The sequence below is a fragment of the Callithrix jacchus genome, chromosome 10 (assembly GCF_049354715.1).
Source record: "Callithrix jacchus isolate 240 chromosome 10, calJac240_pri, whole genome shotgun sequence".
NCBI classification, from domain to species: Eukaryota; Metazoa; Chordata; class Mammalia; order Primates; family Cebidae; genus Callithrix; species Callithrix jacchus.
In genome coordinates this window covers 78,519,116-78,532,788 of record NC_133511.1, presented here as the reverse complement: position 1 = coordinate 78,532,788, position 13,673 = coordinate 78,519,116, and the positions used below count along the sequence as shown (strand labels likewise).

At 38.3% G+C, this 13,673-nt stretch overlaps 2 pseudogenes across 1 annotated transcript; both read right to left on the bottom strand.

Annotated features, from left to right (window-relative positions):
• Nucleotides 1-2,623: 2,623 nt before the first annotated feature.
• LOC100395613 (beta-enolase pseudogene) lies at nucleotides 2,624-4,079 on the bottom strand (annotated as a pseudogene). The gene has a single exon (XR_004731312.3). The product of XR_004731312.3 is annotated as a beta-enolase pseudogene (transcript).
• A 2,374-nt stretch (nucleotides 4,080-6,453) lies between these two features.
• LOC100410731 (acidic leucine-rich nuclear phosphoprotein 32 family member E pseudogene) lies at nucleotides 6,454-7,354 on the bottom strand (annotated as a pseudogene).
• Nucleotides 7,355-13,673: the final 6,319 nt, after the last annotated feature.

Genomic DNA, 13,673 nt, shown 5'->3' with positions numbered 1-13,673 from the left:
ATCCACATGGCCAATAAACATTGTTAAAAGTGTTAAATTCTGCTAGTTACTTGGGAAATGTAAATTTAGACCTCAATGTAATGCCACTAGAAATGGCTAAAGTGAAAACACAAGACAATATCAAATGTTGACAAGTAATTGGAATCGAGCAACCAGAATTCCCACACTGACACTGAAAGTGTGTATGGGAATAACCATTTTGGAAAACTGTCTGATGGTATCTACTAACCTGTACGTATATATTTCCTGTAGTCAGCAATTCCACATGTACATATGTTCAACAAAAAGGACAAGAATATAGCTGGCAGTACTATTCATGTCAACACAAATGTACATTTATAGGAGAAGGGGTAGATAACTGTTCATGCACTAGAACATAGCAGTGCGGTGAATTAACTACGATTATATGAGATGCCATCAGTGACTCTCACAGACAGTGATGAATGAAGAAAGATAGGCACAGAGCATATGGGGTGATTCATTTGTGAAATGCGTAAAAATACACAAAACTCATCCAGGCTGTTAGAAACCAGGATGGTGGTTATCTTTTGGCTGTGAGTAGTGACTGAAACTGGGCAAAAGTGTGGCTCGTGGAGTGCTGGTAAGTGTTCCGTTTCATCATCTGGGTGTGATGGAAATGCTACTGATCACTCACGTGTGTTCACTTTATCACAATCCATGAAGCTGTTCTAGAATTCTTGACTTTTCTGTATGTATGTTTTTCATTAATAAAATTTACCCAAAAGTTTATTTTTTGCTCAGTAATTTTCATTACCAAAAATTTAGAAAATACAGAACAGAAAAATTGCAACAAGGCTAACCTTTTAATATTTTAATGATCATCCTTTGGTTTTTTTCTCTATGTACCTAAATGTTGCCCTCTGCAACACTCTCCTTTAAATAAAATCAGGACCAGGTTCTAGATGCCATTTTTTAAGTACCTTTTAACACTTTAACTGTATATTTAACGATACACATTGTAAACACCTTCCCATGACATTAACATTTGTTTACCACATTTAAAAGGGCTGCAAGTCATCCACTGAATTGGGAGTTCTACCTTCTGTATAAGAACTCATTTTTCATGTCTAGTTTGTTTCCAGTTTTTCAGTGTTGTAAACAATGTAATAATCAGTCTTGCAGCTAAATCTTTGCCCTACATCTTTGGTTATTTCTTCTTTCTACTCAAGTCTTAGAAGTTGAGTGTTTGGGTTAAAGAATGTGTATACTCTTGAAGTTTATACATCCCATAGTTAATTTTTTAACAATCAAGTGACAGTTTCAAAGAGGACATGATTTGAACTGGGTTCCTATCTGGTTGTTCATGGCATTCTAAGAGCAACAACGATGATCACAATGCTAATAGTTACTAAGATGCCTATTATATCATTTATTTCCCACTAACAACCTGGTTAGTGAATTTTAATAGATACTTTTACAAATGAGAAAAGAGGTTCAGATATGTGAAGGACCTCATTTAAGCTCTTTCTGAATGAAGCTAGATCCAAAGCCAGGCCTGTTCAAAACCAAAGCCTATCACTACTATCATGTCTCCCCAGAGAATGGGAAATCCTATTGTAAAGATGTACCAGGGAGCCCAGCTGAATTAGTAATCCCTATATTATATCAAACGTGCATAATGATCATGCTGAGAGTTAATGCTGAATTCATATTAATAGAGGTCAAAAAGCAGGATTGAGAGAGGAGAACAGAGGAGAATCAGTCTGGAAGGGTGGATGCTTATGGAGTCTGATCGAAGTTAGCAGAAGATAAATTGAAAGATCTTGTTAACCCACTTGCTGATGACATGTCACAAACTCGTACAAGCCTTCTTAGCCATCACGGTACCAGGTTGTTTGGCCTCATTCCCAAGACTGATAAGCACATTCCATTGAGACCAGATGTAGCTGGGAAAGGCAAAAGCCAAATAGTTTACAAGAAGACGCAGAGAGGATAAAGAGGTTTTTGCAATCTTTTTGGATGTGTCTTGGAGTTTTTGTGAAAAGCCAATGAAGTGAGATTGGGGGGATATTTCAGTGAAACTCTGGATCAGCTGCATCTGTTTTTCCCATGAGCAAGTAGTAGTTACTCAGAAATGGCAAGAACACTGTGTATGCATGTGTATGTGTGTGTGTGTGAGCATGGGTAGTATCCATGAAGAAAAGGCTGGGATTCATGTTTGGGAAAACTGGAAAGTTATGTCTATTGATAATTTGCCTCAGTCCCTCTCCTTGCTGACTTACATTTCAATTGATAGGGTAAGTAGTTCAGACAGGTATAGACAAGAAAGAGGCAACATGGAGAAGTGGAAGAGAAGGCTTTGGTAGGCCATGGATCTAGCCTCTAATTTCAGTTTAGCCATTGGTTAGTTTCTCATAAGACTAACACTAGCTAATTATTTATTTATTTATTTAAACACTATCATGGCTTTATTCAAAACACAGTTGCACAAAAGTATTAACTTCAAAACCTTCAAAGTTTTTAAGAAGATTCTTGAGGAACTTAACACACTATATACATACTACCACACAAAGAGCCTTAAAATAGGACTGAAAACTTCTACAAAATATAAAACTCACCCTTACTTGTTTACATGAAAATATTACCCACAAAGCTAAATAAGTTTTTTTTTTTTTTTGGTTGGCACCAGTGTTTATTTCAGGAAGCAGGTCTGGAAGACCTGGGGCTGTCCAGTGGAGTCCTGGTTCTCACTTGGCCTTCGGGTTGCGGAACTTTCGTCCAGCAAATATAGCCTTGTCCCCAAGAGCCTCCTCGATCCTCATGAGTTGGTTGTATTTGGCCAGACGCTCCGAGCGACAGGGGGCGCCAGTCTTGATCTGTCCTGTGCAGAGTCCCACCACAAGGTCAGCAATGAATGTGTCCTCAGTCTCCCCAGAGCGGTGGCTCACCATCACTCCCCAGCCGTTAGACTGAGCAAGTTTGCACGCCTGGATCGATTCCGTCACCGAGCCAATCTGGTTGACCTTCAGCAGCAGACAGTTGCAGGCCTTCTTCTCAACGGCCTGGGCAATCCTCTTGGGGTTGGTGACTGTCAGGTCATCCCCCACAATCTGGATGTTCACTCCCGAGAGGAACGAGGTCCAAGTGGCCCAGTCATCCTGGTCAAAGGGGTCCTCGATGGAGACCACAGGGTAGTTCTTGATGAAGCTCTTATACAGCTCTCCAAGCTTCTCCCCAGTGATGTGCCGTGCGGGATCATCAGGTGACTTGAAGTCAAGATCGTACTTCCCATTGCGATAGAACTCAGACGCTGCCATATCCATGCCGATCACCACCTTGTCTGGATAACCAGCTGCCTGGATGGCTGTCTTCAGCAGCTCTAGGGCCTCATTGTTCTCCAGGATGTTGGGTGTGAAGCCACTTTCATCACCCACATTGGTGGCATCCTTCCCATACTTGGCCTTGATGACCCCCTTGAGGTGGTGGTAGACCTCAGCACCAATGCGCATGGCTTCCTTGAACGAGCTGGCTCCCACAGGCAGAATCATGAACTCCTGCATGGCCAGCTTGTTTCCAGCATGGGAGCCCCCGTTGATCACGTTGAAAGCTGGCACTGGGAGTATGAGGTCAGGGTTCCCAGCAAGATCTGCAATGTGGCGGTAAAGGGGGACCCCCTTCTCAGCTGCTCCCGCCTTACACACGGCCAAGGACACGCCCAGGATGGCATTGGCCCCAAACTTGGACTTATTCTCGGTCCCATCCAGCTCAATCATAAATTTGTCAACTTTTCTTGATCCACAACACTTAGTTTCTTTTCCAGCAAAGCAGGGCCTAGAGTCTTGTTGATGTGTTCCACAGCCTTCAGGACTCCTTTCCCCAGATAGCGGGCTTTGTCTCCATCTCTTAGTTCCAGAGCTTCATAGATACCCGTGGAAGCCCCACTGGGCACAGCTGCTCGGAATCGGCCCTTGGCTGTGTGCAGGTCCACCTCCACTGTGGGGTTGCCCCTGGAGTCCAGGATTTCCCGAGCAAAGATTTTCTGCATGGCCATGGCTGGGATGTCTTCGCTGGAGAGCTGGATGGAGCTCCGAGTCTAGGTGGCAGCTGGGACAGTGTCCCTAAATAAGTCTTAAAAGTTATCTGGAGGCTCTAAGTATTGTTTTCAAACCAAAGTACTGTAATTCTGATTGCACAGTAAGATGATTGATAAGAAAGTCAAAATATAGATTTCATTTTAAAAATAAGTATTTTGTAATCTAGCATAGTATGTAATGAGAATCATTAAGAACTAGAGCAGGGCATTTCAATTTTTAAAATCAGAAGAAAATGTTAGTTTCTTGGAGATTCCAATCCCCTTGCTAAACTTGTCCCAAGTGTTTTAGTTCAGTCAGTTGTGCAACTTTTTTAGTTTCCCCACAAGTCACATCGTAATTTTTACTTTAAAACACCCAGTCATGCATTTTACATTGTAGAAGCAGTGGCAGCAGAACTATACTCAGTATTTAAATGTGTCCCAGTATAGGAGCATAACTTCAATTAATTTGCAGACACTAACTTTTTAAAAACTATTCAAAACAAAGGGAAAAAGTTTAGATAGCCAAGATTTTATTTTATTTTATTTTATATTTTTTATTGCATTTTAGGTTTTGGGGTACATGTGAAGAACATGCAAGATAGTTGCATAGGTACACATGTGGCAGTGTGTTTTGCTGCCTTCCTCCCCTTCACCCACATTTGGCATTTCTCCCCATGCTATCCCTCCCCAGCACCCCCCCCCGCTGTCCCTCCCCTATTCCCCCCAATAGATCCCAGTGTGTAGTGCTCCCTTCCCTGTGTCCATGTGTCCTCATTGTTCATCACCTGCCTATGAGTGAGAATATGCGGTATTTCATTTTCTGTTCTTGTGTCAGTTTGCTGAGAACGATGTTCTCCAGATTCATCCATGTCCCTACAAAGGACACGAACTCATCATTTTTGATTGCTGCATAATATTCCATGGTGTATATGTGCCACATTTTCCCAGTCCAGTCTATCATCGATGGGCATTTGGGTTGGTTCCAGGTCTTTGCTATTGTAAACAGTGCTGCAATGAACATTCATGTGCATGTGTGATAGCCAAGATTTTAAAAAGCCATTGCCTTGAACAAGGAGCCTCCATAGCAAAAGGGGAGATACACTTATCTACTCATTATATTTTATTTAGTAGCCATGTAAGGAAACATACACTCATTTATCTGAAATATTTTTCTAATTTTAATTGGCATCCACTTGAAAACAAATCTTAATTTTAATATCGATTTAGTTTCAAATATTTTTCCAACTGCCTAGTCTATTCCAATTAAATGCTATTATTATATCTGGTAATGCTTTAAAACTATAGGAATCAAAGATTCCACTCAGAAAAATTAGAAATACTTTGCAGAGTGGTATCCAAATCATTTGAGAGGCCAATGTTAAAATTTGACTTTAATGTGTTATTATCAACAGGCAATTAATTGTTCTGACTTTTGAGAAACACTAATGCTGCTTCCAAAAGCACCCCCTGCTTTTCTTTCTTCATCCTACTCATATAATCTTAGATGCTGTCAACCAAGAACATTTATGTTAAACAGAACTTACTATATAAAACTGTACTGATAGTATATTCTTAGGTTGGAAAATACTCAATTTCTTTGACTTCACTTATTTAAAAACCAGACAGGCCTGAAAGGTAGTTGAGGTATAAGACTAAAGGTTTTCCTGAGTATTCACAAGTTTCTCAACTTTCTTCTGAGAGAGTAGGAGGAGAGTGAAACAAGAAGGGAAGGTGATCATAAAGGAATTGCTAAGAAGAAAAAGAATGCGCGCCTAAAAACAAGATAAAATAACCATTGATGTGTTATGATTTGCAGCCTGACAAAAGGGCTCACCTGCATGTCTCTGGACTTAGTATAAGCATTTTTTCCTTCAGAAATAAAATCTTATCAGTCACCACTAACCATGAACTATATTACTAAATAGACCCTCCACAAAATCTGTGAGCTATGATGCTGAATAGAACCTTTACTATTCTGCTTCTACTTTCCAAGTTCCTTGTGACAAAAAAAGCAACCACTCTCAGTCAGTAAAAAGAAAAAAGGTAACTGCCTTTAAACTAAAGATACCTGGATCACCTCTAAAAAATAACCAACTTACTACTCAAGAGACTATTGTCATTTAATCTTATAGCAAACTGTAATTTTAGTTCATTTATAAATAAGGAATAAAGTGCACAATACTACACCTGTGTAAAGTGATCACGTTTTAATTATGGGCTTAAAGTAACTAATACAGTAAGCTTGAATTTTAAAAAATTGAGTCTAAATAAATTGCTAGGGAATTCCCTAATGAAAATTTTTCTCTACATACGATGTGTTCATTAACAGACTAGTTCTTATTTGGCATAATCAGGCAAAAATAGTCAAACCACACATTTCCTATAAAAATTACACATTATCTTCTGTAGGGGTAGCTATCATACATGCAGAAGCAAAGATGGGATCACTGTATTGTACACCCAGAAACATTAGAGGATCTGGTCTTAGAATGATCTAGTCATCCTCCTCCTCTTCATCATCTTCAACATCTGCTTTCCTTTTCTCCCCTCGAAGACCTTCTTCCTCTTCTTCCCCTTCTTCAACATAGTCATCATCATCTTCTTCATCCTGAATTTCTTCTTTCACTAAGTATGAGAGGTCCACTTCCACTTCTTCCTCTCCCAACTTTGAACCTGCTTCAGCTTCATCCTCATCCTCGTCTTCTTCCTCCTCTTCCTCATATCCTTCAAGTGGACCAGTTTCATTTTCCTCTTCCACTCATCGTCTGCATCTCTATCCTCATCATCCTCCTCTTCAGAGTCTGGTGCTTCATCATCCTCCTGATCAAATCCATCTAAGTATGAGATTTGCTGCAACAGTTCAAAAATGCTTTCTCTATAATCTTCCAGATTTGTGATATACAGTTAAACTGGTCAAGACTTTTCAAATTTTTAAGATTTTTGTAGAACTTCTACTGTACTGAGATCTTTTATTATATTTCTACTCAGATTGAGGTATGTAAGATTTGGACATTTCTCTGTGAGAACTTCCAAGCCTCCAGAAATTATATTGTCACTAAGCTCCAATTTTTGACATTTATTTAAGCTGGGAAGCCAGGCCAGTGAATTTAGTTCCACATTAGCCATACTCAGAAATTCTAGTTCTTTAAAAGTATCATTTAGGCATTCAGTTTCCCCATTGACACACAGGCAATTATCAAGGACTAACTCTGTCACCTCGTCCGGGGCTCTGTTCCTTAACTCTAGTTAATCTTCTTCATCTCTATGTCCTCCTCTTGCTCTTCAGCTACTACTCTCCTTCCTTTCCCTTTCCTGCCTTCCCACTACTCCCAACCCAAAATTTTTAAGCTATTTAGAAAGGAATGAAAAGGAACAAATATAAATGCCCACTACCACCAGATAGGTGTAGGGAAGAAAGAAGAGAATAGCAAATGGAGTCCAAGAGTTGGAACTCTAACTCAGCTGCCCCCATCTCCTTGTCCACACACTAGCATGCTCACACACACGTACAGTTCCTTCCCCTTCAATGGCTGCTCAGAGACTCAGCCTTCATAACAAACAGTAGCTAACATTTATTGAGCATCATATGTATTTTAGAATCTGTGCTAAGTGCAGTTTACAATAGCAAAGACCTGGAACCAACCCAAATGCCCATCAATGATAGACTGGACAGGGAAAATGTGGGACATATACACCATGGAATATTAAGAAGCCATCAAAAATGATGGGTTCGTGTCCTTTGTAGGGACATGGATGAACTTGGAAACCATCATTCTCAGCAAACTGACACAAGAACAGAAAATTAAACACTGCATGTTCTCACTCATAGGTGGGTGTTGAACAATGAGAACACATGGACACAGGGAGGGGAGCATCACACACTGGAGTCTGCATCACACACTGGAGTCTGTCAGGGGGAAATAGGGGAGGGACAGCAGGGGTGGGGAGTTGGGGACAGATAGCATGGGGAGAAATGCAAGATGTAGGTGAAGGGGAGGAAGGCAGCAAATCACACTGCCATGTGTGTACCTATGCAACAATCTTGCATGTTCTTCACATGTACCCCAAAACCTAAAATGCAGTTAAAAAAAAGAATCTGTGCTAAGTGTTTATTCTCTATCTCATTTAATCTAATCTTCAAAACCACTCCATAATTCCATTTAGTCTCTTATTGTCCCATTTTATAGATGAAGAACTGATGTTCAGAAGCTTAGGGCACTTACTGGAGATCTCATAGGATTTGTTGAGAGTCAGATTTGAACTCAGGGACATCAAAGTCCAATGTCCCTACCTTCAAAGCCATGACTTGGAGGGAATTTTTAAAGGTGAGGTTTCAGTTTCCTTTTCTTTAAAACAGAAATAAACAGGCCAGGCACAGTGGCTCACACCTGCAATCCCAGCACTTTGGGAGGCTGGGGCAGGTAGATCACTTGATGCCAGGAGTTCAAGGCCAGCCTGGCCAACGTGGTGAAACACCATCTCTACTAAAAATACAAAAAAATTAGCTGGGCATGGTGGCACATGCCTGTAGTCCCAGCTACTCAGGAGGCTGAGGCAGGAGATTCGCTTGCACCGAGGAGGCAGAGGTTGCAGTAAGCCAAGATCGTACCACTGAACCATTCCAGCCTGGGCAATAGACCTAGACTCCATCTCCAAAAACAAACAGACAAACAAAAAAAAACAAAACAAAACCCAAAAACTGCCAAACCTAGTCTACAGTCTATGACATTGTCTGGAGGCCTAAAATGATATGGGATTTTAGACCACAGTCTGACATATAACAAGTCCTCAATGAATGTTACTTTATCTCCCTGCCCAGGACTTTGAGAAAGAGAGAGCGAGCATAAAAACAAACAAATGAAAAACCACCATACTGAAGAACCAGAAAAACATCTGATGGCCTGGGCAAAGCTGGATTAGACAGGGCAATGCTATAAACAAGTAGGTTCAGATTTAACTAGGAATACTAACAGTATGAAGGACACGGGGCTCAGAACTTCATGTATACTGACTTCATCACAAGCTTGTGGGAATGATGGTGTCCATTCTTGCACTGCTATAAAGAAATACCTGAGACTGGGTAATTTATAAAGAAAGGAGGTTTAATAGGCTCCCAGTTCCACGGGATGTACAGGAAACATGGCAGCATCTGTGTCTGGGGAGGTCTCAGGGAGCTTTCATGGCTGAAGGCAAAGTGAGAGTAGGCATCTGGCATGGCAGGAGCAGGACCAAGAAAGGGAGTGGGGAGGTGCCATATACTTAAAAAAAAAATCGTATATTGTAAGAACTCACTCACTTTACAGCACCAAGTGGGGGATGATGCTAAACCATTTATGAGAAACCACCCTCATGATGCAGTCACCTTTCACCAGGCCCTACCTCCAACACTGGAGATTACAATTTGACGAGATTTGGGTGGAGGCAGAGCTCCAAACCATATCAGATGGTACATGTCTAATTGGCAAATGAAGAAATGATGCCCTAAAAGACTAGTCCCTAAGTTCTGTTGCTGGGATTCTGTCTGATGGGTGGAAATGTCTTCCATGTTTTTATTATTTTTCAAATTGAGATAGAATTCATGAACCACGAAACTCACCTTTTTAAGTATACAATTTAGTGGTTTTTAGTATATGCACAAAGAAGTATACCCATTACCACTATGTAACTGTCTAATTCCATTGTATTTTCATCACCCCAAAGAGAACTTCATACTCATTAATAGTCATTCCCCATTCCCCCATCCCTCAGCCTCTGGCAACCACTAATCTGCTTTATGATTCTATGGGTTTGCCTTGTCTGGACATTTCATATAAATAGAATCATAAAATATAGACCTTTTGTGTCTAGCTTCTTTCACTTAGCATAACGTTGCAAGGTTCATCCATTGTAGCATGAATCAGATTTTTATTCCATTTTATGGATCAGTAACATTCCATTATATGAATATAGTATGTTTTGTTTCTCCATTTATCACCTGACAGAAGTTTTGGTTGTTCTTGCTTTTTGGCTATTATGAATAAAGCTGCTATAAACATTTGTGTACATATTTTCATGTGGACATATGCTTTTAATGTGTGTATATACATTATGTTAAGTGAAAGATGTTAGACATATATATTTGGTAGAATTGCTGAATCATATGGTAATTAGATAGCTAACTTTTTGAGGAACTGCCAAAATCTTTTACAAAGTGACTACTTACTTCATTTTTACAATGTCAGCAGGAAATATCTGAGGGTCCCAATTTCTTTACATTCTCACCAGCACTTGTTGGATTTGTTTTTTTCATGATAGCCGTCCTAGTGGATGTGAAATGGTAGTTTATTGAGCTTTTTATTTGCCATAATTTGACAAATTATGTTGAATGTGTGTTTTTTAGAGAAATGTCTTCTGTCTGTTTTTAAATTGGATTATTTGTCTCTTTGTTATTGAGATGTAAGGGCTCTTTGTATAGTCTAGATACTAAATGCTGATTAGATGTATGACTTGTGATATTTTCTCTCATTCTTTGGGTGGTCTTTTCACTTTCTTCATAGTATCTTCTGATACACAAAAATTTTAAATTTTGATAAAAATCCAATTTATCTACTTTTGTTTCTTAAGATTTTGGTGTTATTATCCAATAATCTTCTGCCAAATCTAAGATTATGAAGATTTAACCCATGGTTTCTTCAAGAGTTTTATTTTATCATTTTACATTTGTCTTTCATCTATTTTGAGTTAATTTTTATATATGGTTTCAGGAAAGGACCCAACTTAATTTTTTGCATTTTGATGCCTAGTTGTCCCAGCATCATAGATTGAAGAGACTATTCATTCTATGTCAAATAGTCTTAGCACCCTTGGCCATACATATGGGTTTATCTGGACTCTCAATTCTATTTCATTGATCTATTTGTCCATTCTTATGCCAGTACCACACGATGTTGATTATTGTAGCTTTGTGGTAAGTTTTGAAATCAGAAAGTGTGAGTTCTTCTTTGGTCTACTTTTTCAAGATTTGTTTGGCTATTTTTCAAGATTATTTACATTTTCATGTGATTTTAGGGTGTTTGTTAAAATACCAATTGGAATTTTGATAAAGCTTGTGTTGAATCAGTAGATCATTTTGAGGAGTGTTACCATTTTAACAATATTATATCTTCTTATCCATGAATATGAGATTTCTTTCATTTATTTGTCTTTTTAAATTTCCCTTAACAATGTTTTGTAGGTTTCAGCATACAAGTCTTCTTTTCTTAAAGTTATTCATGTGTATGCTATGAACAGAAGTAGTTTTACTTCTTTCTTTTCAATTCAATAACTTTTATTTCTTTTCCTTGCCTAGCGCCTTGACTAGATTTTCCATTACAATGATGATTAGATAGAAGAGATGAGATAGACATTCTGTTCTTGTTTCTGATTAGGTGCAAAGTTATTGGCTTTCACCACTAAGTACGATGTTAGTTGTGGGTTTTTCACAAGTACCCTTTATCAGATCAAAGAAGTTCCCTTCTATTCCTGCCTTGTTGAGTGTTCTTATCATAAAGTGTTGTTAGATTTCGTCAGTGCTTTCTCTGCATCTATTGGGTAAAAATGTGGACTTGTCCTTTATTCTGCTAAAGCCAAAGTCAGATGCATGTCATTAACAATTTGGTTCATAACTATCCTGGCTCTGCCACTACAAATATTTTGGAAGGTCTCCTTTGCCTTAAATCATATTAGCACATTGATTGATTATTTTTCATGAGCTAAACCAATCTTGCATTCCTGGGATGAATAACACTTTGTCATGGTGTATGATTCTTTTTATATGCTGCTGGATTTGGTTTGCTAGTATCTTGTTGAGGATATTTGCATATATAGTCATAAGGGATATAGCTGTAGTTTCTTGTGAGTTTTCTGGTTTTGGTATCAGTAATTCTGGCTTCAAAGAATGAGTTAGGATGTGTTCCCTTCTATACCAATGAATTGCCTATTAATACCTTCAAATGTGTCAGGTTCTACTTCATGCATTTTTGAGCTCTGATATTAAGTACATATATGTTTATAATTGTTTTGATGGAGTGACTCTTTTATCATTATAAAATGTCCTCTTTTTGTCTAGGAACAATTTTTGCCTTAAAGTCTCTTTTGTCTATATTGCAACCTCTCCAGCTCTTTTGTTTACTGTTTTCATGGTACATATATTCCCATCCTTTAAACCTATCTGTGACTTTGATTCTAAAATGTACCATTTATAGACAACATATATTTGAATCATGCACCCTCCCATCATAATTCTAGTCTTAGTCTTTTTTAAAAATATATATATTTTATTGCATTTTAGGTTTTGGGGTACATGTGAAGAACATGTAAGATTGTTGCATAGGTACATACATGGCAGTGTGGTTTGCGGCCTTCCTCCCCATCACCTATATCTGGCATTTCTCCCCAGTGTTATCCCTCCCCAACTCCCTGCCTCCCAGCCTTAGTCTTTTAATTAGAGTGTTTAATCCATTTGCATTTAATATAATAACTGATAAGATTTATATCTGCCATTTTGTTACCTGTTTTCTAAATGTATTGTATCTTCTTTGTTTCTTCATTCCTCCATTACTGCCTTCTTTTGTGTAAAATGGATATTATTTAGTGAGCCATTTTAATTGACTTCTTTTACTTTTTTTTTCAGTGGTTACCCTAGATGTTACAGTTAACATTTTAACTTCTAAATCTAATTTGCATTAATACCAAGTTGATTACAACAATATACAAAACTTTTCCTTTTACATAGCTCGGTACCTACCCTCTTATTTGTGCTGTTATTTTCCTATAAATTACATCATTATAAATTGCATGGTCTGATAAATGACTGGTACACACATTAATAATTATTGCTTTATTTAGTTCTCTCTTAAACTATATAGTAGAAAAGAGTTATAAGATACATTTACATTGCCTTTTATATTCAGTTATGTAGTTATCCTTACTGGAGACCTATATTTCCTTATGTGGACTCAAGTTATTGTTGAGAATCCTTTCATTTAGGCTGGAAGTACTCCATTCTGTTTTTGTTTATATAGAACAACTTAATTTCTCTTTCATTTTTGAAGGATAGTTTTGCTAGATAGTGAATTCTTGAGTCTGTCTTTCTTCTCTTTGAATATGCTATCCCACTGCCCACCAGATTCCATGTTCCTGATGAGAAATAAGTTAATTTTAATGAAGACCACTTGTGCTGTATTGCTTCTCTCTTACTGTTTTTAAGATTCCTTTCATTTGTCTTTTGACGGTTTGATTATGATGTTTCTAGGTAGGAAACGCTGAGTTTACCCTATTGGAATTTGTTGAGCTTCTTGGAGGTGTAGATTCATGTTTTTTTAAGTCAAATTTGGGATTTTTTGGGCCATGGTTTCTTCGAATATTATTTTTTCCTTTCCTCTCTTTCTAGGACTCTTATTATGAATATATGAATACACTTGATTGTGTCCCATAGGTCTCGGAGGCTCTTTTTCTTCTTCTTTTTGGTGTTCCTCAGTCTGAATAGATGGCCAGGTGTATAAAATGACAGAGTGGGAGTGAAACAACATAAAGGAGACATATTGTCTGTGAAAATTCTTCTTCCAGTGAATGTGTCCACAGCTAGGCAATGCCCTCATAATGCTTGCTTTAAACCTGG